This window comes from Anser anser (assembly GCF_964211835.1).
Source record: "Anser anser genome assembly, chromosome: 12".
Classification (NCBI taxonomy): domain Eukaryota; kingdom Metazoa; phylum Chordata; class Aves; order Anseriformes; family Anatidae; genus Anser; species Anser anser.
Genome location: NC_139733.1, coordinates 19,852,667 through 19,876,898, shown reverse-complemented (window position 1 = coordinate 19,876,898; position 24,232 = coordinate 19,852,667). Strand labels below are relative to the sequence as shown.

General features: G+C 49.4%; 1 protein-coding gene across 2 annotated transcripts in view; it reads left to right on the top strand.

Moving 5' to 3' along the window:
• Positions 1–2,944: 2,944 nt before the first annotated feature.
• Positions 2,945–24,232, top strand: part of PROK2 (prokineticin 2) — a 97,050-nt gene continuing 75,762 nt past the window's right edge. For both annotated transcript variants that reach the window (XM_083795654.1, XM_083795653.1), the window contains exons 1-2: positions 2,945–3,139; positions 21,565–21,669. The gene's annotated coding sequence lies outside the window, so the exon portion shown is untranslated. The remainder of the gene's footprint in view (positions 3,140–21,564; positions 21,670–24,232) is intronic.

Sequence of the window (24,232 nt, the reverse complement as noted above, 5' to 3'; positions counted from 1 at the left end):
TTTCAGCCCCCAGTATGTTGACTTTGGCCAAACATATTTATCTGTGCAATGCTGGCTATAAAAATGAAAGAAGCAAATGAACAAATATATAGCAAAGCAGAGTAGTCCGTGAGGGAGGTGGGTCCATCTACAGTTCGTAATTTTGAACGAGGGCTGGGGTGGTAATCCACATATATCGCACATAAACAATGTCATTTACCACCACGGTCTGGATCTACAAGGGTTTATAAGGCCTGAAAGCTACAGATAAGCATTTAGTAGGATTTACTGAAGAGCTTTAAATGAGACTCTCAGTTCCTCCTGACTTTCAACAGGACTTAAGTACCTTTTGTGAGTCTCGCTAAATTTTTATCTGAACATTCAGAGGTCTAAATACCTTTTGAAAATCTAGCAGGCCCTCCCCTATTACCATACACACCAAAGTATGATAGCCCGAAGGATGGTGGCAGGATTCCAACCAGCAAAACCAAAAGTGCTTCTTCCCACAGTGTGTCCTCTCTGTGTGGAAATCGCTGCCGCTAGGCTTTGAGGATGGTAAAATTTCAAATGAGTCCTAAAACAATGCCTTTCATTCAGGAAAGAAAACTGCACCAACTTCCAGAAGCACCACAGTGGTGCTCACAGTGACGGAAAGCTTGGGGCTGCTCAGCACCAGGGTTCCCTGGGGAAATCCCACCGTATGCTTGCTCCGTGCTCTGCTGCCGGACCCTGCCGGAGACGGGACACTGGGTTACTGGGGTTACTGCTCCTCCTCGTCTGGAGAGGACAGACATCGGGAGGTAACTTTGAACAGATTCCTGTGTGACCCTGTTTCCTCATGGGAAAGAACAGCACAAGGCTGCCTATACATCTGCTTTTTTAAAGATAAAATCCTTCCTCTGACGTTAAGGGGAAAAAAAATGATGCAGCAGAGACAAGGATGAAGATCAGTTCCAAAACTAACACACAAACAAACAATTAAATAACCCCCCAAACCCAGAAGCTATAGATCATAAGGAGCTGGATCCCCACGTGGCTATTAAACGTGACGGTTCAGATGGTCTCCAGCTCCCCGGGTCTCCCTACACAGCGGAGTGCCAGAAAGCGAGGAGATGCGCGGTAGGGATGGTTCTCCACTCCTCACACTGTCTGTGTTGAGATGACCCATTGCTCTGCTCATGAAGTCTGTCCAAACAGCACCGGCTCAAAGTCTGGCAATTCCTCTACCTGTGGGCTTAGAGGGTTTCCTGAAGGGTTTGCTGGAGCACATCCCCGTAGCAGGGAGCGGAGCAGAGTTTGGGCTCTTACCAGGCTGTGCAAGCAGCCAGCTGCAGGGCTTTTTGGGGAAAAAAAAAAAAAAAAGAAAAAGAAAAAGAAAAAGAAAAGGATTGTGGTAGAGTGCCTGGTTGATTTAGAAGTAAATCTTAGGAAGCGAGAGCAGAGTGCAGCTCCTTACATCTAGCTTTAAAACTAATTGATCGCCTTCCCCAAGCACACAGACCTGTCTTTATTTTGAGTCCTTAAGGAAAGGTTCCCTCAAAGTCACCAGAGACGAATAATCCTTCAGGAGTCACTGCTGACATGGAATTATATTTTCAGTCATTTTTCAGTTGTGTGCGTCTACATCCTGTCACATTAGTTTGCTAACACTTGCAATGTAACAATGAGACAAACAGAGCATTGTGCTGGTCCAAGCCAAACATTCATCTCTGCTTGGCACCGGTTCAACAGGCCTGTCAAAACTCCTTGCGAGCTGGCCAAAGCTCATTAACAGTGGTTGGATGCATATTTAGCATGGAAAAGAGCTTTACCAAGGGCTCTTAGTAATGCGGGGACTGAGCGGGGAGGAAAGAGTGGGGACATACTCCTTGCAGAGTATTTGTACCCAAAGCCGAAGTAAAGGGAAAATGTAAGTATCTGTGGAGTGAACATGTTTCAAGGCAGTGCTTTGTGTGGAGTAGAAGTGAGTTGCAAAATCCCTGGGCCCAACGCCAATCCTAAAGCTGTCTCAGAAGAGGCATCGATGTTATCACTCCTCGATGTGCACGCACGTAGGAGCTTGGTCTCCCTGGAACGGGAGCGGATCTGCTGACTCCAACTTTCCTTCCCAGCCCGCCTGTGGTGGGCTGACAGAGGTTTGGCCGCAGCCATCTCCCACTCCCACTACCCTGGGTTCACTGAAGTCAACGCAAGGATCTGATTTTTGGGTCTCGCACGAGCTCTGGTGAAGCATCCTGGGGTGCTGGCTCGGCACGAGCTCAGCCCCCGGCAGCCTCCCGTACCTGTTGGGGCTGGTGAGGCACTTCCCCAGGAGTGAGGTCATTACGGAGCCCGAACGTTTGTGCTGAGCTCAAGTCAAGAAAAGAACTATCAGGGTGCGAGCGACACTTTCCTACTCATCCAAGATGTTCTCGCGGCCTTACTTTCAGGATTGTCCAGCTTCAGCACATCTTTCCAGCGGATCCTGCAGGAATGTTGCTGATGTTCAAACACAAAATGTCAGATACTAAGGAAATTTACTTCCAAACATGCATACATGAAATGGAGAGAAGAAATCCTTTCCTATTTCATGTGCCCATTTTCATACACCAGTGTCTTAATTAGCCTGAGAGCATCTATTCCTAAATTCCTACCTCCTAAAACTCCTAGCACTGTTCCAGTAAGTTCACTCTTGGACAAGGAACAATGAGAGACAAAAAGCCTACATGCTGCAGGAGAAAAGGAGAAAAAAGAGAAAATCTATTGATCCTTAAAAAACCTTTTATTTCCTTTGCACCGAGGTGATTCTTTATGAAGGTGAATAATTAAGACGATGGAATTGAGAAGATCTTTAAAAAAAGGTGATGAAAGAAGCCATTCATGGACTAATTAACAAAATGCTAGAAGCAAATGTTAACAGTTAACTGATTGAGTATCTCAAGGTGTGGTTCATTTAAACCTAGCACCTGATTGCTTGCTTACTTTAACACTTGCATGCTTGCTTGCAAACAATTGCAGTGTTCACTCTGCTTGTTTTCTTCCTCCCATCTCCCTGGGAGCTCTTGAATGTCCTGAGAGGGAGGGAGTCCAGTAACTTGCATTTGTGCCCACCCTGAGCTGTGCAAACAATTTAGGATTCTCCTGGAGAGGGGTCTCTGCACCAGGGTCTGCCTGTGCCCAGGTGAGTGTTTCCTGAGATCTATTTGGAAGATGCTGAGAGGTTACTGGATTACTTGTTGTAAGTGTTAATCCATTATGGATTGCTGGACTTTAGTGTATATGATTTTAAAATGAAAACCACTTTAATGTCAATACTTAAAGGTGTACAGAACTATCAGAGCTGTTTGCAAAGTCTGCAAAAACTAAATACTCTTGTAAGAGCAGAGAAGGCACCCGGAGCAGGGTTTTCCTTGTCTCACCGGCCTTTGGGTGAGAGCTGTTTTCTCTGCATGCAACCTGCCTGTCCCCTGCCCTGGGGCTGGCTCCTCAGCAGAGCCTTCTCCCACAGAAGATGCCGTAGTGTACAGCTGTAGGCTCCAGCACATCTGTTAAGGATCTGGTGAATGTAGCTAACAGGATTTTTCACCTTAAATGAGGTTTCTGTGAACTAATCTGCGTGTTTTTGTTTGTGGCCCTCCAGGTGATGAGGGAAAACCTAGCTGCAAGGCTTTAATGTCTATTGCACCCTTATCCCAAGGCGCTGAGAGGCCTAATTGTGTGAGATGTTACTCTGTTAAAGCAGCGCTTAGATTTTAAGTAGATTTAGATTTGCAGTTAAAATAACAAAGCGTACCAAAAGGGAAGGTTCCAACCACGTTAGCCTGACTGTGTTGCATATCCTGTGTATTTTTTTATGATGTGAACCCTAATACACACGTTTTACCGAAACCCCCTGACTTTAATATCGGGATGCTTGTAAAAACGCGTTCCATAAAACGTGAGCGAGGCGAGCCTGGCTGGCAGGGGAGCGTGGCTCCGGCGGTGCTGCGGGTCCCCAGCTTGCATCACAGCTGCTGGGGCTCTGGCACCTTGCTTTAGGAAGCCCTGGCACCCACGGGGCTGAGGTACCATCACCCTCCAGCAGGCGGGTTTGCTGCTGCACGGATCTGTGTGCAGATATGACCTTGCTCGGGGCTGCTTCCAGCCCCCTGCAGAAGTGTACCAGAGGTGACTGGGTTTGGCACCTCAGCTCCTTGTCTGTCCTGTTTCACCGCTCTAAAGCACTGCTGGAGCACTGACCGGTGACGTAGGTGGTACTGGTGACAGTCCGATAGTGGTGACGGTAGTGGGCATTCACAGGATAAAGTAACGAGGTATAACAGCACAGGAGCAAAACTTCATCTCTGGCAATAAGATTTGTACTGGGGAAAGGGAATAGCAATATTTTGTTTTAAGAGTCACTATGAAACTTAAGAGTTTCTTAAAATAAATTACCTCGTCCTTCAAAGAGACTGACTTAATTTTATTTTTACTTTTTTAATAATGCAATAATCAATAATAGATTAAATCTCCATTCCCTTACAAATCCTCTTGCACAGTAACAACAGAGGAAAAAAATCTCTGGAGGTATATTAGGAAAAGCAATTTGAACACAAACCTGGATGGAGTGAGTTTCGTTCCAGAGGTAGCAAGAGCATCCACCTGGCCCTTTCCTTTTTACAGGCTGCGTGCTTGATGAAGCCCTGCCTGAAAAACTGTAGCCTGTGAATATTACCCACTCCATTTCTTTTTTTTTTCTTTCCTGCAATAAGCGTGAAGACACATCAGTGCCTGTGAATTAATTTTCACAGGCCCTTTAGCCGCGGAAGCCAACTTGAGGGAGATTTGCTGGCAGCGTGGCACAGCGTGGGGGTGCCCGTGTCCTACGGCAGGGTGGGGGGCAGACCTACAGCCCCGCTGCAGCCTCTGGCTCCAGGGAGCCTGGCGTGTCTTTAAAAAACGATGTGTTTCTCTCTAGCCTCTGGCCATGGCTCATTAAACAGAGAGGTGAGGTACATGGTCAAGTGAGTTATGGCTGGGAGGTGGGGGTGAGCCTGCAGTGAGCAGAGCTCCGTAGCAGGGTGCTGGGGCTGCTGCTCTGCACTGTATCCCCTGCAAGGGCTGGGTGGGATGGGGAGGGGAGCGGGGGCTTTCTGCTCAGCAGGAGGCTCTTCTGGGGTAGTTATCACCAGAACATGTAATGAGCGTGCCTGCTGGGGTGGAACGTGCTATATCTTCTGGAAGCAGAAAATTTTGCTTCTCGTGCCGTCTGACTTGCATCTCTCCTGAGCATTAAGATTAGCTCGGAGAGAAGTGTTTGGGAAGGAAAATTTAAGTGCAAAACTGCTTACTTGGTATTTTTTTTTTAAAGTGCAGGGGAAGGAGGGAGTGTATTTGTGGACCTTGAGATTCTGACACATGATGATGCTAAAGTACATGTGTGATGTTTCTTCCGTTGACATCTTAAAAATGCAAAGTCAGCACTGGCCAGGATGCAGATAAGCGTGGAGCTGATGAATGCTTGCATGGGAGAAGCTTAGCTGGAAACCATATGGGCAATAAAAAGGCTGAGAGCACCGCAAGCAGGTACTTCTGCAGCAAGATCCATGTTAAACAGGGCTCTTGCTGCTTAGCCTTGGTGCAGGGGTAGTGCAGCCTGGCCGTACCCAAAGCAGCTTGGTTAATCCTTGTCTGGCTTGGCTTCAAATTGGCATTCAGTGCTCGTGGCATCTCATAGCGATTGTGTAAGATGCACAAATGATCTGCTGTTAGCCTCTGCCTTGCACAAACCCTGAATGCCCGCTCTGCACTGGAGCAAACGAATAATTGAGAAGGTCGCCGCTGCTCTCCAGGACACGTGCGCTCTCCTGGATGCAGAGGTTGACAAGTTGCATTAAGTGCAGGATGTTTTATTAATCACCAGAGTAAACTAAGACATAAAACCTCCAGAGCTCGCTGGCAGGAAGGCAAGTCACTGCTGCCCCAAGGCTGGAATAATTTATGCTCTTTTCTTTTAATGTACTGCCTTTTCCTGCAACTCCACAAGATTTAAAGCCCTTTGGAAAAGGGTGTGTGTTTGTGCATGGACTCCCAGCTCAGACAGTTCGAGCACCTCCTCTGGAGGGGTCACTGTGGTGTGTATTTGCTGAAGGAGAAGCTGACATCCGTCCCTGGGACACACAGGTTTTATGTAGAAGTGCAGCCAGCTAAGCGCGGAGCAAGGCTGGCCACAGGAGTCAATGAGAGTTTTGCCACTGACCTTGAAGGATCCAGGATTTCACCCCTGACTATACAGTAGCTGATCCAGCCCTTTTGTTTATCCATCTCCTGGAGGAGAGCTTCCCCATAAATCGTGCCTTGAAAGAAAAGAATGGACCTGACCTCGGCGTCCTCCTGGTGCTGGGCCTAGCGAGGCCCGGAGCCTCCTCGGTGCTGAGGGGCGCCCGGTGACTCGCTGCCACCGAGACGCAGGAATTTACAGGTCAGCTTCTACTGCCCGTTTTGACCAGCAGGCCTGTCCGTACGTCGAGGCACCGCTTGACAAAGTGAGAAATTATTTTTAACACGTTTGTACAGGGAGGTAATAGATATGGTAGAGGGAGAGAGGCGTGCTGCCTGCGGGCAGCCCCAGAGCTCCTCGTGGGCAAAGGGGACATTTTGGGGTGCCGAGCCCACCAGGTGTGGGCTGCTGGGGCCGGGACAGCCGTGCCCAGCCCCTGGGGCAGGGCAGGCTCTGCAGAACACCTTACGGACAGCGATCCTCAGTGCCGAGGAGATGGAGAGAGGGCCCCAGCAGCAGGGAAGGCTGCTCCCGCTTTGCCGACGGCGTTCTCGAGCTCTCACAACATCCTCAGAGTTGCTGGAAGTTTTTCCCCCGTTGGGAGCCCCCCGCTGACTTGTGGGCCTCTCGCTGGCAATTTGGGCAGAATCTTCTTTGTTCAACGGCCTCCTGCTGCTCTTTTCTTTCCACATTCCCCCCACCCCCTTTCTCTTTTCTTTAAAAGCTTTATTGCGAAGCAATAAGTCGTTTCCCACCTCCGTGCCTCTCCATTCTCAGACCCCTCTCCTAAGTTACAGGAGCTTTTTCACCTATACATTTAGGTTGACCCCAATAACACTCACTGTTCTCAGCTTATGAAACAACTGGATTGAGAACTGGACAGTAAGGGAATCTGAAACCATAATATTTTATTTCTTTTACTTTTTAACAATCTGTGGTGGTGGGAGTGAGGGCTCTGCCGCTGCCCCTGCAGCATGGGCGCTTGCCATCAGTGCCCTGCGAGGGACTCGTGCTGCTGCATGTGATGGAGGGCTGGGGGCTCCAGTCCTGGTCACCCCTGTCAGGACTGAGAAAATGGTCAGACAGGGCTACTTGAAGTATATGTGTAAAATAAATCCAACCTTGCACATAATATTTTGTCCACTTCTCCATCCAGCAGCTTAGCTCCGTCGGCTGGGTGAGCCCGGCAGCAGTGGGGCTCTCCTGCTCCCAGCTGCTCCTGCCCACGAGTGCCTCATTTTAGAAGCAGACAATGGGTGAAATTAATGATGAAGCCAAGGCTTTCCAAAGGGATGCTTAGTCTGAAAGGAAAAAGCAGCCACACCAGGCTGTTCTCACCTCTGGGCTTTGCTGTCTGCCTAGGGTTTGGTGCAAAGGCATTTATTTCTCAAGGCCCTGGGGGTGAAGGGAAAACAGGCAAGCCATGCGTGGAGGCTGCAGAGGTGCAGGGGTGATGGGAGGTGGGAAAGGAGAGGCGTGCTTCCTCCTTCTGCCCCGTTTCAGGGAGTGCTGTAATAACAAGGTGGCCAAAGCCGACGGGATGGCAGTGGGGCTGGTGTCAGGGTTGCTCACCGTGGTGATCCACGGGTCTCTGTGCTGTGGGCGGGGAAGCACCTTGCTGTAATAGGGCTGTGTGTTAATTTGGGTGGAATAAATGGGCCAGTAGAGTCAAAATCTGAGTGAGTCTCTGCTATGGTGCAGTGCGAAGCAGTTACCTGAGGTCCAGGGCATGAAATCCTAAAAGCTTCACTTGCCTCTTTCCAGAGTAACCATTGCCATTACAAATCATTTGCTCCTTTCACTAAAGCTACAGTGAAAAGAAAATAGGCTTCAAAATTTCAGAGGTAAAGCACGTAAATTGGAGAAGCTAGCTGCAGAAGGTTACAGCAGCGCCCTTTTGGGGCAGTCTTATTAAAATCTCACAGCGTGTCACTTAGGACCAAGCCATACAAGCCTCCAAAAGCAGGAGGGAAGAACTAAGGTAGGCAATGCGGTTTGCACCTATTTAGCAGACCAGAAGCACTGTTGTTATTTCGTCCTTGGTGAGGTCCCATTGCAGACACAGGACTGATGCTCCAGTCTCCTCCAGGCACAGCTCTGGGTGCAGTTACATAGATGCTGATCTTTCTTCTTGAGCTAGTTCAGGCTCCTTCCCATTTGTAGCCTTTAAAGGCAGTTTTCTGCATCAGTCCAAGGTGCACAGATAACCTGCTCAGCGGGAGACGTGGCCCTCCTGGGAAATTTGTGCTGGCTTCAGATAGACCTTAATTTATTTGATAAAAGCAAAAGTGTAAACAACCTAATCTCCCCTTCAGGCCTCACAAGTCCTTCTAATTATTAGCACCAAAAGGAAGCTGAGTTAGGTTCCTCCTCTACCAACCTTGGGAATTATATCCATCTCTAGGTCTCTCATTTATTTATTTATTTATTTTTTTACCAGTACCATGTTTGGGTCTATTTTGGCAATCAATAACAAATCCTTGCTCTTTGCTGGATGCTCCCAATTTGCTGGGGCTGGGAACACCACCGATGACTTCTGATGCTTTGTGGAAGTGTGTCCTGGGACCAGGGATTTTTGGCTCACTGCTTACTGGTTTCTGTGCGTCTTGGGGAAAATAAAGGAGGATGCAAAGAAGGTATGCTGAGAAACTTTTTTTCTAGTGTCCTTTTATTCCTCTTCTTCATACCTCCCAGGAGAAGACTACTTTTTTCTTTCTCTTTTCTACTTTCTCCCTGGCCTCTTTTTATCTCGGAGGCTTTAATATCCAGAACTAAAAAAAAGGAAGTGAATGGAAGAGGTAAATCTCCAAAGTCTGGGCACTACAAAGCTGCTGAGTAAGATGGAGCTGTGTGCAAGTAATTGCAGGGGGATAAAGGAAGCCAGGCCTTGTAGCAGGGCACGGCTATTGGACACATGCTTCCTCTATCTTGTGACACTTCATGATATTCACAGAGTGTTTTGGTAGTCGGCTAGAGCCGTGGGGTGTATAGAAACCAGCTGTGTGAGTTTAGGAAATTCAGTTATCTGGACCCACAGGCTTGTACTTTTCCCCCGATATGAAAGGCTAAAGGTACATTTCCTATTGTACCCGTGGCCAGGCCCTTTTGTTTGCCATCTGTTTTGTCTCCAGAACTACTATGGACTCCTAAAGTCAACACTGGATCCACATTTCACATAGTAGAGGCCTTTTAAAAAGGCGCCTATGGCAAATCGGAGGCTCTTGAGCAACCCTATTGCTCAGGTAGTGACGTTCTTGCCCTGCTCCTGTGCAAAATGCTTCCTCTACAGTACTTGCAAGGACGCTTTCCCCTATCCTTCTTTTCTACTCGCTGCCTGGGCAACTTCCTGCTCTTTTCTCCTCTTTTCTTGCGTGAGCCTTCATTGCATCCCTCAGGTCTGCTTTGGATTTCTTCCTAAATAGTTCTATTTTTTTTCTTTTTAATGTCTATTTTCATCTAAAAGCCCCAATCTAGCTCTTTATAGAAAACACACAGGCAGGTTTCCGCTCTCCATCCTTCTCCAGTGCAAAGTTCAGCCCCCAAAGAGGGAAGCTGACACAAGTTCACGCTTCTCATGGAGCTCAGGGCACAGCAGCGCTCTCTGGGAAGGGTGGAGGCAGCCGTGCCCCTTCTGTGACTTTCCCCTGGTGCGCTTACAAGGCGTGCTGTGGCCTGGGCACAAGCTGAGCGCCCCAGGGGCTTCTCGGGGCCTGGAGATTCAGCATCCCACGTTACTGTCATCTTCCCCTCCCTGCCCCTTTTCTGCCAACCCCTGCTTCTAAATGCAGAGGTTGGTGAGGCAGCGGAGACTGAAGAGTTTACAGATTTTTAGGCAGGCTGAAAGATAGCAGTGATAGGCACCAAGCCTGGCTTAGGTTTAGTGACACAGCTCGGCTGGGACCAAAAGATCCCATAAAACCTAAAGGAAAGATTTCCATCAGCCTTAATGGGCTTTTGGCTTTGACCTGATGTGGAAAGGCTCCCAGTGACTCCAGTGGGATCTATGTGCTGGTTTCACACATTGACAAAGTTAATCTTTTTTTTCAAAACAATAAAAGATATCTTGAAGCACTCTTGTGCCTGGGCTCAAGGCAACTTGTGGCTGACTCCTGCTTTGGCAAAAAGGGCTCAAACTGCAAAGCTCCTTGGAGAATGTGGGTGCTTCAGACGAGGCGAGGTACAGCCCCTTGTCCTGTGCCCATCCTGGCCGGTCCTTTCAGGAGCTGCATTTGTCCGTGGCTGCTGGAAGTGGAGCATTTCCTAATATGTAACTTATTTCAGTGCTGTTCCAGAGGCTGCTGGAATGCAGGAGACTTCCAGAGTATTTTAATAAATACAAAAATTTAAAGCAAGTGCAGACATGCTGGTTCTTGCCAGCTCTCCTTCCTTTCTCATTCAGGGTGTGTGTTGCTTTTATTTTTTTCATGAAGTACCAGCTGAAGAAAGAGCAGAGCAAGATATAACGCGGGTGGGATGGCAAACTCTCTGTCCTGCTCCTAGCTTCGAGCAAGCTCCCCGAATTTTTGGTACCACGTCATTCTGCCCCGCTGCAAGTGACTGGCCGAGCTTTCCCGCAGGAAGCGCCTGTGGGATTAGAGAGCAGAGATTTTGTGCAGAGCGCGTTTGGTTCTCTGATCACCCCCGAATATAAAGGCCGGGTCAGTCACTTGTCAGCGATGCTGGGCATGAGGAGGATGCTCAGGGCCAGGTACCACATGTATGTAGGTTCTCCCTCCTGGAAGAGGGATGAAGCCACAATAACATCCCTGATCCAGAAGCTAATCCATCCCCACGAGACCAGAAACTTATGCTCCAGAGCCACAGAAAGTAGCTTTCCCCCCCCCCACCTTGTCTCAAAGTTAATCCTGCCCAGAGCTGGTTCAGCACAGTCTCGCTTCCCTGGTATCTATAGGCATGGAGACTCAGCCATTCTGACATTTCTGGCTGCGAATCCTGCCCTTAGCAAACACACTTGATGCTGATACAAGGTCTCTTGGCTGCCTGTGCTCATATCCATCTGTCGCGGTGGCACCGTGCCCGCGAGCAAGATGGTGTGCTATATTTACTGGAGCATAGGTGCCAAGCGGACCAGATGTTTCCAGCAGGAACGTGAAGCGGGGAGGCAGGGTCCCTTTTAAAAGCACTGGCTCTCTTGGCAGCGCTGTGGGGCAGCAGCTCGTGGGGGCTCCTCTCCCATCCCTAAGGGCGCTTGCCAGGGGCGAGGCGACGTCGCCCCGGCCATCGCAGCCCGATGCTGAGCCAGCCCTGCGGCTGGTGCCTGCAGCAAGCGTCCTTGGGCTGCCACGGCCTGAGGCAGGAGGGCTCCATCCTCCTGCTGCCCTTGGGAATGGCCGTGCTGGTACCGAGGTGAGGAGAGTGTGTGATGACGCTCGGGGCTGCGTTTGGCAGCCGGGAGCGCAGCCCTCAGCGAGGTCTCAGGAGAGGCAGTAAATAAGATGTTATTTTCCTCTCTGCCTGAGCGATGACTTTCTGCCAGCTGTGTGTGAGCCTTGCTGCAGTGCCTGATCACTGTCCCTTCTCCCCTTGGCTGTGCCAGGTCCAGTGGGGGCGATGGCAGCACCCCAATGGGAAGTGGCTTGTGGCAGTGGTGGCATGCAGGGTGCTGGGAAGGGCTGCTCTTCCACTGGTTGTTCTCGTTTTTCGAGCAAGCATTAAAAAAAAAAAAAAAAAGGCATCAGTATCATTTGTGAGTGTTTTGGGAACCAACTCTTTGGTATCTGCTCTCACCAGCTACAGAAAAATCAGCCCTATAGGATTACTGGCTGCTTAAACCCAGGAATCAAGAGTGTTTGAAGTTCCTCTCTATTAACAAAACCCCTGGAGTTTTTTTTTCTTGATATCATTGTCAGGGAGATGTTGAGGTTTGAGATAGCCATCCTGTAAGGACGCTGGTTCAGCTATCAGATGGGGATGTGAATGAAATTTGTATGCCTTGAGTTTTTTCCTCCTGCTCGAAGAGTTGAATAAGACAAATCCCAGGTAACTCAAAGAGCAGCTGCCTGTGGTCACTTCCCGGCAGTAATGCCACTCTGCCTCAGAAGAAATGGGAGTCTTCAGGGTTACTTACCGGCAATAGAGAAAAATGCATTTAAAGAATGAGGGAAAAAAAAAAGCTAAAAGTTTAAGCCATTTTTGCAAAAAATCTGTCGGTTCTATATTTATTGTTCTGATTGACTTAAAAACCGAACTGCATCTGTGTTATTCCAATTAAGCAGCTCGGTGCTTCTGTGGTGTCGTAGCGAGCATCTTGTCATGAAGTCGAACTCTGGAAAATAGTTTTTAAGCTCCTGGGACCAAAACCTGTATTTTTATTGCTGTTGGCTGCTGCTGTTTGTGGAAGTTGGAGCAATGACCTGATAATTTGCCAATCACCACGAAACATGCGCTGCTTAACTTTTGTTCTTGGTGTCCCAAGTGAAATCTGCGCTGCTTGAGATGCTTCATGAAATATAGCAAAGCTTTTTAAATTTATGGGGAGTTGTGATAGACCTGGGAAGCTGACGCTGCTGGCTTTCATACAGATGAAGCTGTCTTTTTCTTCAGTGCAAATAGCTGAACTTCGTGCCTCCAGTGTTAGCTAGTGCCAGGACTTATGAGGACAAAGCAAATATGCCGAGCCAACTTCAGAGCTTGCAGCATTTGTTTGTTTTTAAGTAGGGCTGGCCAGAAAACAAAGACTTTGTGATACTACTGTAGGGAGGTCTTGCGTTTTCTTACCTTAAATTTTGAAAGCCTAGGAAACTTAAAAAAAAAATTTTTTTTAATAAAAACTGTTGAGAATTAGAGACCCATCTCCTCCAGACAGCAACCAGCCGCAGAAGCAGAGGTGCTGTGGTGGGAGAGCTGTGACCGGAGCCGGGGTGAGGGTGAGCGTTTGAGCAGTGACGGGTCTTTGGGCATCTCAGCAGCTCTGCTCTGAGCCTTCGCTTCACGCCGGCTACGGGAAATCCTCACCAGAGATGCTGCTAATCTGAGCTGATGCATTCCCCCCAAAATCCCCAGTTTCAAGAGATAAAAACATCACCCGCACGCGTGACTCATCTTTTTAAATTTTTTTTTTCCCCTTTCAAATTGATCGTGGAGCCTGTGTGTACTGCTACTAAGGGAAAGCACCTCGGGCAGCCAAATTGAGGGGGCTTTTGGGGGAAGGAAGGGGCAAAAAGTCCTCAGCGAGTGAGGAGGCTGATGGGCATTGCTGGTCGGGGGCAGACAGACCCTGCTTACTGCACGGGATCCAAGTGTGACCGGCAAGGGGAGAGCTTGGGCGGGCTGGGAGGGCTCAGGAAGGTTTCTGACCTTCCCAAATAGACGAGGAAACCACTCCGTGAGGCTCGCCCCTGTCGGGGGAAGGCTGGAGAGAGGCTAAGGGTGAGAGGGGCTCCTCTCGGCCAAGCTACTGACAACCAGGTACAGCAACTCGGATCCTCGAGGTGTATTTAACGAGATTAAAGTTCCCTGTTTGCTCTCCCTTGCTCTCTTCCAGTCCTAATTAACTCCCGCTTAAGCTCCCCATACCCAGCTGTCGAGCTCCGCAGAGGCTTGGGGTCCCGCGGGTGGGTGCCTGTGGGGTGCCCCTGACCTGAGATGAGGTACAGCGGCACCGCAGCACCTGCCCCCTTGTCTGCTGCTACTGCCATCAGAAGGCAGCATTTCGGAGCAGAGGGAATATTTATGTATATAATATATATGTATATTTTTCCTCTCCCCACCCCTTTGTCTTCAGTGCCTCCCCTCCTCGGGGACTGGGCTCCTCGCTGTGGGGAGCACACCGGCTTGTTTTGGGGTACTTTCCTCTTGTGGCACGGCTGTGGGGATGATCTCTGACGGCAGAGAGGTGCTTTGTGCTGTCACCCTGTGCGCTGTGGGCACACAGGGCCCCCGGTTACCCATCGGGGTGTGGAGCAGCTGCCACACCGGTGTCCCTGGAGCGGGTGGGAGAGGAGCGGTGTCCTCAGGTCGGTGGCAGATGGAGGAGAGGAGGTGATGGAAGAGAAATCACTCGGCTGTCTGTGTCCCCTGTGTCCCTCTGTCCCTCCCAGCAGCCGCTCATCCTCCCGCGGCTGGGACGTCCTGGGCTCTGCCGAAGGAGAAGCCACCTTTGAAGGGTATTTTTAACATCACCTTCCTAAAATGTAAAGGCTAAAATCTCCTGGCAGACAGAGAGCTATTCTTCTCTCTGATGAAGAAACTATTTCCTTGTACATCTGGTTCATATTTTTCTTTAGGTTTCTGCCAGAAACAATTCTGAAAACAAAACGCAGAGCAGAGTGAATGTATACATTCCTGAAGGATTCCTTCACCGCTCCTCTCTGACCCAAACCTACAGCCCTCCTTACCAACCTTTTTCATTTCTTTTTAATTAGTTTTCCTTTCAAAATGTGAAAACATATGGCCTGATTAGCTCTGGAACACTGCTGCCTGCATCATATAAAATGATCTACGTTTAGAAAATAATTACAGTGAATACAACAAGAAAAATATCCTGGTGCAGAAACTGTTTTTTTTTCCTACTTGTTTAAGCCCATTATCTCTCCAGTCAGATTTGTCTGGAAATCCTTATTAATGGCTGCATTACATGATTCTTGCTGCTCCGAAATGTTGTGTTTTTCTCAGAAATCCAGGTTTTAGCCCCCCAGAAGGGGAAGTGGTGCTGTTTGGAGACGTGGTTAGGCTCGGTGCGCAGCCCTGCGGCACCTTTCCTGCGCTGGCTGATGCCGCTGAAGTGCTGTGGACACGGTGCCAGGGCAGCATCAAGGGCGTGCGGCTGGCTGGGTAGGGGGTCAAAAACCAAAAGTAAACCAAAAAAAAAGCAACGGGAGAGAGGTATCCCAGTTCTGCTGTACCTAAACTGCAATAACTGAGAGGGACGGGATGGGAAATGGGTGGGTCGGCACGTCGGAGTGCCGTGAGCACCTGCGCACGGGATGAGCCCCGTGGTGCTGTCACAGCACCGAAGTGCTGCCCCTGTCGCTGCTGTTGGGGAGGAAAAGCCTTTGACAGCCATTGGCCTTCCCTAATTGGGAACAGAGGTTGTGCATTAAGAAAGAAATGTGTAGTCCCAAATTATTTATGTTCCTAGCGGGAGCAGCGCGGTTGCTGCTTTGCAGTCAGCCTCTGCTAGTGTTTTTTTTGCCAAGGTATCCAGAAAATGTCTGAGCTCAGACCACTCATTCTGCAGGCAACCCGACAGCAATGTTTGCAAACATCTTATCGAGGGGGGCTTGTGTCGTTGCTGATACAGAGAAAAAAGTCTGGGTGGGGAGTAGGATCCCCTCTGGCCCCCCCAAAGAGCTCTCTAATTTCTATTGGGGAAGAAATTCGGATTTCTTCAATTTCTAGCTTAGTTTCTTTGCAAAAAGAACGAGTGCAAAACGTCTGGGGGCTTTGTGAAGGCCGTCTGGGCTGATTGCTTTACTGGGAAAAATCTGGTCCTGTTCTAACTCGACCTGAGGAGGGAAGGGTTGGCTCACACGTTGCAGGCAGCACGGCAGCTGCGGGTCCATCCACGGAGCTCAGCGATGCTGCGGGGTGCTGAGCCCAGCCCTGCGAGGACCGGGGACTGCTCCCTGCCTCTCTGCAACTGAGAACCAACTGGTCTGGGCAGTGGGAAAAGAACTAATTTGCCGTTTCGTGTAGTAGCTGGGTCTCATTAGGCTCAGCTGGGCGGACGAGAGGTCAGGGCTCGCCGTGAGAGGGCCGGGAGGACCTGAGCTGCCATCAGCGGGGCCGCGGTTTCAGGTGGGGACGGAGGAGGGCAAGTGGTGGCGGCTGGAGTGTGACCCCACCAGCACGTTTCTGGTCACTTTTTAACCCAATATAGTTGTTTATTCAAACGTGCAAGCGCAGGGAGCTGTGCTCGCAGCAGGAGCGGGGCACTCCTGGCTCGGACACGGTGTGGGGGCTGTGGGACGGGGCTGCCCTCTGCCATGGTGCTGAGCCAGAGCCCGCTGCCCTCATGCAGAGAGCTGCTGCTTTCACGCTCCTCGTCGCTGCTCCCTCGTCCTGCTAAAAAACTGAAATGACTGATTACAAAAATGGGAAAGGATTTAAATCGCTAAAAACAATGCAAAGGGAAGAAAATAGACAAGCTAGCAAGGGAACGGGCTTATCACTTCTTGAGCAAACAAACAAGTGAAAGCTAATTTTCCAAGCCAGCAATTGAATGATTAATGAACCACCTCGTGATTAACCCTTCATCACAAGCTCACCTCCTCCAGATAGCTGCTCTGCATGGCTCTTGCTCTCTTTCACATTGGAATAAAGATGCAGTTTGATGGTCATAAATCTGCAGCTCAGGTTGTATTTCAAAGGACTTTGACATAGCAGGGATATCTGGGGAAGGAAGAAAACATGTTGTAAAGATGTTCCAGATGTACAACGTGCAGCTTTGTCTCAAGCACCACCCGTTTGTATGTTTTTTTCCCAGCACGCCATCAAAATAACCTCTTTGACATAGGAACAACATTTTTAAAAATATGAACTTGTCTTTTTTACTGCATTTTGGTAAATGATTAATTTGCCTTATATTAACTTAAAATGAGCTCATTAAAAGATTTCTTTTTTTTTTCTTTGAAAGCACTGCTCATTATACTATCATTTTAAGTAATTAAATCAGAATAAATGGCTCTGTGAAGCTATTTTAATGTAACATCTAATTATATCTGACCTAGACGCTGAACTATAATCATTAACTACATGAACTGTGTAATGTTCTGCAGACTCTTTAATAATTTATACAGGCTGGATTCAGCTGCGTGGCGTTGTAAGCTGAAGTCATTAGATACCACGCACCTGTAGTCTGCGGGGGGTTGCTGGTCAGAGGCTGATTTTTGGGCTGTTTTTCCCCAGTGCAGCATCAGGCTCGCGGAGCTGCCAGCTTGGTTTGGCCAGGCTGGGTGGCTTCTCCTTTATTTTGTGTACAAGGGTGGAGCACGTGTGTCCTGGGCACGTGTGTCTTGATGTTTCCTTCTGTTGGACTCTCTAATCAAGGTAATACATTTGCACCAGGTGTATTTAAGCTACATTAGACCATAACTTAGACATTTTTCCATGCGTGGCCACAGCACTCAGTTACAAGAAGCTTTGGCTTTTGCTAACAGTACCATTGCTGGTTCCCTTCCACTGAGGCTCAGGCTGTGCCTCCATTTTAAGCAAAATTTTCTCATCTGTTTGCATCCAGACTTCTGTTCCCTGAAAGACTCGCTCTTGTAAGAAGTACTCCTTAAAATAAGCGTGTGGGGGGAAGAAAGATAGGCTTGTGGGGCTCTGAACCTCTCCCTGCCTCAAACAGAAAGAGGGGTTGGGTGCTGCCATTGCCACGGATGGCCCGTCCATCCTTCCGTGTGTCGCCGCCGGGCTGGGCGCCTTGTGGAAGGGGACCACGAGCACCATGTTGCAGCCCATCCAAAAATTGCTGGTGCCACCTATTGGTGGAAAGCTGCCGGCTATAACGTGATTAATAACGTGATTAATGCACGCGGTCGTGCCCTCTGCACCTCGTTTCCCAGCGGGCGGGTGGGTCGAGCCCGTCCTGCTGTGAGTTTTGCCATCGGTGACCGGTGGCAAACGTGGCTCGCGTCCCTCGTGTACCTGCGGCGTGACTCGCAGGGCAGCGAGGTGGTGCGTGGCCCTGGGGGAGTGAGCAGAGAGCTGGGGAGGGCACAGCGAGCAGCCAGGCTTGGAGAAATGGGTGGTTTGGGGTGCGCCCGTGAGCCTGCTTGGCCTAGAGGTGGTGGGTGTTCCTCTGACCGTGGTCAGGACGTTGGGAGAAGGCGGTGCGTTGCAACGCGGAGGTGGCGATGCTCGTGCGGGGCTCAGAGATGGGAAATCACCCCGAGATATCACCCGGAGAGGGATGCGGAGCCTGGGGGATTCTCCAGCCTCGCAACGGAGCTGAGCAAGAGCTGGATCCCTGCCTAGGGCCCTGCTTGCCGCTGCCTTGGTGCGTGAGACCTTTCGCCAAGCCCCGATAGGCAACAAAAAGGCACGCTGGCCTCCTGCCTGGTGCGCTTAAGGAGTTTTATAGCTGTCATACGGCGCAGACCTATATTAGCATCAGGTTTAATGCTCCCGGGAAACATCCAGCCACAGCACTGACATCATGGACTAAAGGCTCCAAAGGTTCACTTGCTTAAGTGGCTATTTGTAACAGAGTCTTTTAATAAAACCTCGTTAAAGGGGAGCTCCTGCCTGAGCCTGGTTTCTGAGACAGCCGGACCAGAGCACCGAGGGCCAGCCTCGCCAGACATTTTGGGAGTGTGGGGGGAGCGAGCAGGCCCTGCAGGGACCCGGTCGGGGCCGGAGAGAAGCACTGGGTATTGTGTGGGGGCTAATTCCTCTTGCTGGTGTTGGAAGGGCTGGTGGGAGGGAGACCAGAAGGGCTCAGGCTCATCCCCTGTTCCTCCTCCCCACCCTCATTGCTGATTGTTTTAGCCCCCAAGCAAGGGGCAGAGGGTGCAGGGTGCTCCCGAATTAAGCTGCAGGGATGTTGGTGCTCCCCCTACGCCGTGTCCCTGAGCCACGGCTTGCAAGGAGCAGCCCTGTGCCACCACCACCACCGATGCTCTCATGGCAGCCTGAACCTGAACCACAGACTGCACACAGGGCTTTCTTATTTTCTCTTGCAGTTTGGCTGAGTCTTTTTTACCTTGTGCTTCAAGAATAATCTGAATTCTAGGGAAGAGGTTTTTTTTAACGCCTGTCTCCTCTGTAATTTTTCTGTCATGCCATGGAGAGGAGCTGCTTGAAAGATTTCAGCAAAGAAATTATTCTCTACTTCAATCCTAGTTTTTTGTTGTTTTTTTAAATACCTAAAAAATTACTCTTTGATGTGAAAATTATATGCACTTAGAGATATGCTAATATGAAAATGATTGGAGAAATGTTGAGCATGGAGAACAGCTCGTTTCCAGGCACTCTCCTTCCCCACCTGCATCTCAGACAACCTCGGTCTCATCCTTTCCCACGCAGGTCTCTGTCTAAAGCCACGTTATTTACGTTGCACAAGCTACTCCTCTTTTAAATAGGTATAAAAGCAGATGCTTTGTGTTTGTGTTAGGGGATTTTTTCCGTTTTCCAAGTGAAGGGTATGCCAGTTTGGTGACTCTTTAGTGTGTGCCTTTGCCAGACAGATGGTGCTGAGGTACCAGCTCGGGCGATGTTTAAGGAAGGGCTGCACTTTCTGGGGGCTGCACGCCCAGCCTGAAGCCCTCATTGGTCACGGCAGAGCTAAAGCCCCTCCACCCCTGGTGCTGAGCAAGTTCAAAGTGGTCCCAAGCTCCCCCTGCTTTTCGTTTTGCATGGATAAAAGCTTGCTGCTGGCTGAGCTAACGCTGCCGGCCTCGGCTGCTGGTTTTGAGGGGCTGCAGCCTGCTCTGGTGTCCGTCTGCTTTCAGACGTGTTCTGCCTGTAGGTCTTTACATATGCAAAATGTGATAAGCTGGGAAGAGCGGGATGACGGTAGAGCAGCAGCTGGGATCGTATCTTCATGCCTTCTTCCCTTGCTGGCTTCAAAAGTAGGATTTGGAGTCCGCAAAAGCAAGGCTGGTATCATCACAGCGAAGGAGGACTTTGTTTGCAGCAGGTGCCCTGCTGGGTGCCCAGTGTGGCAGCTGAGATAGGAAGAGCTTCGCAGGAAGCCTGAGAAGTGGGAAATGCTTTTTGCCTGTGAAGCTACCGAGTCCTGAGGTTTAACGTGCCTCTGCTGGTGTCGCTCCCGTCCTTTAATGTCCCTACTGCATGGGGCCTGTTCCTTGCGGCTGCTGTCCTGGCAGCCACTCAACTCCAGCAAGTCGTGCTGGGGAGAAAACCCCCAAAGCCAGCCCAATATATCGATTTCCCAACTGTTTTGCTGAGCGGCTCCAAATCCATTGGTTACGGTGACGAACTCAAGGCTCCCCAGAGGACGAACCCGAATTCCACCGAAATTTGCCAACCACACTGTGTCACAGCTGCGTCGCCTTGGTGTATTATGTGGTTCCAGATCTGCGCTGAGAGACATTAAAAACCCACATGAAATTTAAAATACGCATTTCAAGAAGTGCAGTGCCTTCCCACGGGGATGGCACCTCAGGAGGGTCCCCAAAAATCGGAGTAGATGACGCAGGCAAGCGGGGTTTCCCTTTAACAGGTGTTAAGGGTGCAGGATACAGAGCCTCGTGGGGCTGGCAGCTTCTGCTCGGAGTTGCGTTACACGTCCATCCGAGTCCAACAAAAGCTGGAATCCAGCAGCTGGGGGTGGACCTGCTCTTCACGCCTGGTTTCCACTGGAACCTCGCTGCAGGTTGGCTGTGTTTCTGGCACGCGCTGAGGGCTCTCAGCTCGCCCCGATCCTGCAGCGTGGCTCAGATCCCCAGCCTGGAGCTTGCCCTTTGCTTTGCATCAGTGTTAAACGGACTGCCTAATCTAAAACTCGCGTGCAGGTTTGAGGGCTTGGGTATAGGCGAAGCTTTTCTGCTTTCTGTCTTAAACTTAAATAACTTGGACACACGTGGGCAGCGTTTTAGTCCTGCCAAGGGGAGGAGAAACATGATTTTTTCCTCCAGCAAGGCCAGTTCTGAACAGGCTTGGCTTATTCCAAGGGGGGAAATAATGCCCTAGGGTAAGGCACTGGAGAAACTGGCCCTATCTATGAAGCCTTATGGTAAATAAATCAATTGTAACAAGCTTTGACTTTCCCATGAACGTGCCAAAGTATGAAGCATGCTTGTACAGGGTTGCGTGAGCGGTTTTGAAAGCTTAGTGTTAGCTGTTGCGTGTAAGCAGTCCTGATCCTAGAATGCCTGGGTTTCACACGGGAATGAAGATATCCTGGCTCTTGGGAGACCATTAGAGGGAAGATATTTTAAGTGTCTAAGATGTGTGTGCTGTGAGTGTATGTAAAACTGCAGGTACTTGGAGCCTGTTACCAGCGCAGCAATGAATCAAAATAAATAAATGCAAATGTCCAGAAGAACAAAAGGAACATTAAACAGGCACTGCCTTCTTTGCTGGGAAACAGCAAAGTTTCAGAGTCCATAAATAAAACCCTTCTCCTAATCTAATAAATGTTCCTGAGGTAACTGGTAGAAATACCGAACTGGTCACTGGGTTGTAAGGGAGCATATTTCACTCCTGCCCAGCAAAAGGACCTGAAGTCTGTGCAGCTGAGCTGATTCATAGCCATTTGTAATGTCCCGGTTATCCCCAGTCGCAGCAGGTTTTGTGCAGCAAGCACTCCACTATGTCAATGTCTTGTTAATATTTTAGGGGGAGCAGAGAACAAACAGATCATAGTTCGCTGATGGTTTTTTTTCCTTTTTTTTTTTTTTTTTTTTTATGGTGAACAGGCTACTGATAACATTGGAAGCCTGCACAGAAATGACTTCTTGATGTGCTCGTCGGTGGAGGACACAAAACTTCCTTTGAACTCGAGAACAGACGAGAGCACCCAGGTGGGTCACTGCCCGCGGCGCGCCGGGATGGATGCTGGGACAACCTCCCAGCTGGTGTAAGCTGTGTTTTGCTGTGATCTGTGCAGAAAAATCAGAAAGGTTTGGTTTGAGCATCCCTGTTATGTCGGGCGTTTCTTCTCATCTTTCTGCCTATGACAAACACAACCTGCGTGACGGTACTTCACAAAATAAACCCAACAGAGAATCCTTGCAGGGTGTCAGGACAGATGATAATAGCCCGTTTCCTCTCAGGGTGTGCTGGGAGGGTCTGCTCCCTTTGCAGCTCGCCCCTTGCTCAGCATCCTTTCCGCTAGCGGGTGGCCACATCTGATGCTCCTTGGCCTGGAGGCGGTGTGTGGCCGTGGGCAACGTGGGTGCTGCTCATGGGCTTTCATCTGAAACCTGCCAGAGGCCCTGCGGGCTGGGTGCTGCTGGGGAGGAAGGATGTGAGAGGGCTTTTGTTTGGTTTGGGTTCTCTTTATGCTGACCTGAAGGAAAGAAGGCTAAATGTGGTGTACGGTCTGTGCTATCGCTCATGAGGATATCCTCTCAGTAATCCGTATCTCCACGGGCCCCGGTATTTTTCCAGGGCAGGATGGTTCCTGGAGTCTCCCTAGATGTGTTTCAGCTGTAGTATTTTAGAATACCGTTGGTGATGTAGGGTTTTTCATATCTACACAGATGAGAAAAGCCTCTTTACCTGAAAGAACCCAAGCGCACAAACAAAACGATGTGATTTCTGAACAGCCCTGCTTTTTAAGGACTTAGAGTCAAATTGTGCTCAAGTGTTGGTGGTTTGCGCTCTGGGAGCTGGGCACCTGGAAAAGGCATTGGCGTGGCGACCGGCTGCGCGAGGTGTCGGTTTTGGCAGGGGGGTCTGGTGCTCTGCGGGGCTCCTCGGAGCCTGCGTTTTCATTTTATTTGGGGAGAAACTCGGCAAATATCTTAAATCTGGAGATGCCACTTCATGTGCAGCCTGTTTTCAGAGCTATGAAGAATAGCAAGCCTGTGCACGTGAAATTTTGATCACACAGCCAGAGGGTTTAGGTGGAGGATTTTAGGAGCAGTGACAGCTCTGTGCTCCGTGCATGTCCGCAGTGCAGGGTGAGCATCCCATGTATGTTTCTCATCCAGCTGCAGCTCCTTTGTGCCATAAATGTTCCCCAGAGCCCTGGGGAGGAGAGGCATGGGTCTGCATCGTGGGCTTGGGGAGAATGGGTGCTGACAGCCTGATTTCTGCATCCGGCCAACGGTCCCTTCCCACGCCGTGCCAAGCCTTGGCGCTCTGCTTTCTCAGCCTTTCAGCACAGAAGTGGTGACATCCAGTGAAGCACTAATGGGGAACAGCATTTGTAGATCGTCAGGGAAAAGATGAAACCCCAGGACTGAGTAGGAGCCTAATTCCCTTATTTCAAATGGTATTTTCTGAGTTAGGTGATAATCAGTAGGCCTTCACCGTTTAATTAAAGGGCTTTGTGAGGCAAATGATGCAGAGAATGTGCAGCCTGGGAGAGGAGCTGGAGGTAAGGGATGCTTGGTGGTGTCCGTGTGGTTTTAAAGTCTGACTGTCTTCCTCAGTGGGAGGAAGGCCCAGTCCCTGTGAGCAAACTGGGCAGTTTCTGTAGCTCCTCTGGAAGTGGGGAGGTTCGGAAGGGGAGGAGTGGATAGGAAGCAGCATCACCAGCCAGCTGGGTAAGGTACACCTAGAGAAGCTAACGGCAGTCGTGCTGCTCCTACCAGTGCAGTGGTAAGCGCAGGCGAGGTTGTGTTGTCTTCAAATATTGATGTGTGACCTCCAGACAGCGCTTTAGAAGTGTACACTGATGCTCTTCATGTTTCATTAAAATCCAGGGGAGCTTTGTCACTACCTTCTATAGGAAAGATGATACTCCAAGATTGGCGCTTGAAGAACTTTTCAGGAGCAGTACTACAAAACAAATGTGTCTCTGTGTGTGTGTGTGTGTATATATATATATATATTTTAAACTCCAACTATTGCAATAATCAGTCGTGTTTTAGAGGAGGCTTCTTTGGTGACGCTTATCTTTCCACATTTGAAAAATGTAGCTTAGTGCAGATTAATTCTGAGTTGACTTTTCATAGTGCCTGCTATAATTTCTGCAGTTCTCCAAAGAGACTTGGCCCCTTGGATTACGAGCCTTCTTGGGTATAAGTTTAATTCTTCAAACTTCTAAGATTGCTACTAACTTTGTCTGGTAAATGGTTTTGGTCCAGATGTGAAACTGAGATAAGGAGAGCCTACATACAGGAAGATCAACCTTCATAAGAGCTTTGTCCCAGAGCTGAACCAGATTATCTGGCTTCCATTTTCTGCCCATGTTTGGGACCTAGGTGAATATAGTAATGTGGGTAATTAGTGTGTACTAGGCAAGGAGGATCATTTGACACTAAGCTTTTACATTAAGATTGCAGGAAGCATGCCTGGACTCTCAGCATGAATGTGATCAGATCCATATGAGGACAGGGATATCAAATTCCCCAGCTTCCCGCAAAAAATGTTGTGATTAATCATGCTGAGAGTTGCAATTAGACCAAATAAAAG